Raw genomic sequence first — 4071 nt, 5'->3', positions numbered from 1 at the left:
CTAAATATCCATGCCTGCACTCTCCCTAACCCAGCCTGTACTCATTCTCCCTACATCTAAATATTCCAGCCTGCACTCTCCCTAACCCAGCCTGCACTCACTCCCACTAACTCTTCCTAACCCAGCCTGCACTCACTCCCACTAACTCTTCCTAACCCAGCCTGCACTCACTCCAACTAACTCTTCCTAACCCAGCCTGCACTCACTCCAACTAACTCTTCCTAACCCAGCCTGCACTCACTCCCACTAACTCTTCCTAACCCAGCCTGTGCTCACTACCACTAACTCTTCCTAACCCAGCTTGCACTCACTCCCATTAACTTTTCCTAACCCAACCAGCACTCACTCCCCCTACCTCTTCCTAACCCAGCCTGTGCTCACTCCCCCTACCTCTTCCTAACCCCGCCTGTGCTCACTCCCCCTACCTCTTCCTAACCCCGCCTGTGCTCACTCCCCCTACCTCTTCCTAACCCAGCCTGTGCTCACTCCCCCTACCTCTTCCTAACCCAGCCTGTGCTCACTCCCCCTACCTCTTCCTAACCCAGCCTGTGCTCACTCCCCCTACCTCTTCCTAACCCAGCCTGTGCTCACTCCCCCTACCTCTTCCTAACCCAGCCTGCACTCACTCCCCCTACCTCTTCCTAACCCAGCCTGCACTAACTACCACTACCTCTTCCTAACCCAGACCTTACTAACCTCCCACTTCTTAACTCAGCCTGTGCTCACCCTCCCTACCTCATACTAACCCAGCCTGCACTCTCCCTAACTCTTCCTAACCCAGGCTGCACTCACTCTCCCTACCTCTTCCTCAACTAGCCTGTGCTCACTTCCCCTTCTTCTTCCTAACCCAGCCTGTGCTCAATCTACATACCTCTAAATATCCCAGCATGCACTCTCCCTAACCCAGCCTGCACTCACTCTCCCTACCTCTAAATAGCCTAGCCTGTACTCTCCCTATCTCTATCTAACCCAGTCTGTGCTCAGTCTCCTCTCCATACATCTAAATATCCCAGCCTGCACCCTCCCTACCTCTACCTAACCCAGCCTACACTCACTCCCACTAACTCTCCCTAACCCAGCCTGTGCTCAATCTACACACCTCTAAATATCCCAGCCTGCACTCTCCCTACCTCTTCCTAACCCAGTCTGCACTAACTCTCCCTAACCCAGCCTGCACTCCCTCCCACTAACTCTTCCTAACCCAGCCTACACTCACTCCCACTAACTCTCCCTAACCCAGCCTGTGCTCAATCTACATACCTCTAAATATCCTAGCCTGCATTCTCCCTACCTCTTCCTAACCCAGTCTGCACTAACTCTCCCTAACCCAGCCTGCACTCCTTCCCACTAACTCTTCCTAACCCAGCGTACACTCACTCCCACTAACTCTTCCAAATCCATCCTGTGCTCACCCCACTAACTCTTCCTAACATAGCTTGCACTCACTCCCCCTAACTCTTTCTAACCTTGCCTGCACTCAATCTCATTAACGCTTTCTAATCCAGCCTTCACTCACTCTCATTAACTCTTCCTAACCCAGCCTGAACTCACTCACTCTAATTCTTCCTAACCCAAACCTGCACTCACTCCCACTAACTCTCCTTAACCCAGCCTGCACTAAACCTCCACCTCTTCTTAACTCAGCTGGTGATCACTCCCCCTACCTCTTCCTAACCCAGCCTGTGCTCACTCCCCCTACATCTTTCTAACTCAGCCTGCATTCACTCCCCCTACCTCTTCCTAACCCAGCCTGCACTCACTTACACTAACTCTTCCTAACCCAGCCTGCACTCACTCCCACTAACTTTTCCTAATCCATCCTGTGCTTACTCTCACTAACTCTTCCTAACCCAGCTTACACTCACTCCCCCTAACTCTTTCTAACCCAACCTGCACTCACTCCCCCTAACTCTCCTTAACCCAGCCTGCACCAAACCTCCACTTCTTCTTAACTCAGCTGGTGCTCACTCCCCCTACCTCTTCCTAACCCAGCCTGTGCCCCTTCCCCCTACCTCTTCCTAACCCAGCCTGCACTCACTCCCCCTACCTCTTCCTTACCCAGCCTGCACTAACTACCACTAACTCTTCCTAACCCAGACTTTACTAACCTCCCACCTCTTCTTAACTCAGCCTGTGCCACCCTCCCTACCTCATACTAACCCAGCCTGCACTCTCCCTAACTCTTCCTAACCTACCCTGTGCTCACTCCCCCTTCTTCTTCCTAACCCAGCCTGTGCTCAATCTACATACCTCTAAATATCCCAGCCTGCACTCACTCTCCCTACCTCTAAATATCCCAGCCTGTACTCTCCCTAACCCAGCCTGCACTCACTCTCCCTACCTCTAAATATCCCAGCCTGCACTCACTCTCCCTACCTCTAAATATCCCAGCCTGCACTATCCCTATCCCAGCCTGCACTCACTCTCCCTACCTCTAAATATCCCAGCCTGCACTCTCCCTAACCCAGCCTGCACTCACTCTCCCTACCTCTAAATACCCCTGCCTGCACTCTCCCTAACCCAGCCTGCACTCATTCTCCCTACCTCTAAATATCCCAGCCTGTACTCCCCCTAACTCAGCCTGCGCTCACTCTCCCTACCTCTTAATATCCTAGCCTGCACTCTTCCTAACTCAGCCTGTGCTCAATCTACATACATCTATATATCCCAGTCTGCACTCTCCCTAACCCAGCCTGCACTTGCTCTGCCTACCTCTAAATATCCCAACCTGCACTCTCTCTAACCCAGCAAGCACTCATTCTCCCTACCTCTAAATATCCCAGCCTGCACTATCCCTATCCCAGCCTGCACTCACTCTCCCTACCTCTAAATATCCCAGCCTGCACTCTCCCTAACCCAGCCTGCACTCACTCTCCCTACCTCTAAATATCCCTGCCTGCACTCTCCCTAACCCAGCCTGCACTCATTCTCCCTACCTCTAAATATCCCAGCCTGTACTCCCCCTAACTCAGCCTGCGCTCACTCTCCCTACCTCTTAATATCATAGCCTGCACTCTTCCTAACTCAGCCTGTGCTCAATCTACATACATCTATATATCCCAGTCTGCACTCTCCCTAACCCAGCCTGCACTTGCTCTGCCTACCTCTAAATATCCCAGCCTGCACTCTCTCTAACCCAGCAAGCACTCACTATCCCTACCTCCTAAATATCCCAGCCTGTTCTCTCCCTAACCCAGCCTGCAGTAACTCTCCCTACCTCTAAATATGCCAGCCTGTGCTCTCCCTAACCCAGCCTGCACTCTCTCTCCCTACCTCTAAATATCCCAGCCTGCACTCTCCCTAACCCAGCCTGTACTCACTCTCCCTACCTCTAAATATCCCAGCCTGCACTCTCCCTAACCCAGCCTGCACTCAATCTCCCTACCTCCAAATATCCCAGCCTGCACTCGCTCTCTCTACCTCTAAATATCCCATCCTGCACTCTCCCTAACCCAGCCTGCACTCTCTCTCCCTACCTCTAAATATCCCAGCCTGCACTCTCCCTAACCCAGCCTGCACTCACTCTCCCTACCTCTAAATATCCCAGCCTGTACTCTCCCTAACACAGCCTGCACTCACTCTCCCTACCTCTAAATATACCAGCCTGCACTCTCCCTATCTATCTAACCCAACCTGTGCTCTTTCTCTCCACATCTTCCTAACCCAGCCTGTGCTCACTCTCCCAGACCCTACTTCTATATATCCCAGCCTGCACTCACTCTCCCTACCTCTAAATATCCATGCCTGCACTCTCCCTAACCCAGCCTGTACTCATTCTCCCTACATCTAAATATTCCAGCCTGCACTCTCCCTAACCCAGCCTGCACTCACTCCCACTAACTCTTCCTAACCCAGCCTGCACTCACTCCCACTAACTCTTCCTAACCCAGCCTGCACTCACTCCAACTAACTCTTCCTAACCCAGCCTGCACTCACTCCCACTAACTCTTCCTAACCCAGCCTGTGCTCACTACCACTAACTCTTCCTAACCCAGCTTGCACTCACTCCCATTAACTTTTCCTAACCCAACCAGCACTCACTCCCCCTAACTCTCCCTAACCCAGCCTGCA

This window comes from Bombina bombina, chromosome 3 (assembly GCF_027579735.1).
Source record: "Bombina bombina isolate aBomBom1 chromosome 3, aBomBom1.pri, whole genome shotgun sequence".
Lineage (NCBI taxonomy): Eukaryota > Metazoa > Chordata > Amphibia > Anura > Bombinatoridae > Bombina > Bombina bombina.
Note: the sequence above shows the minus strand (reverse complement) of the source record.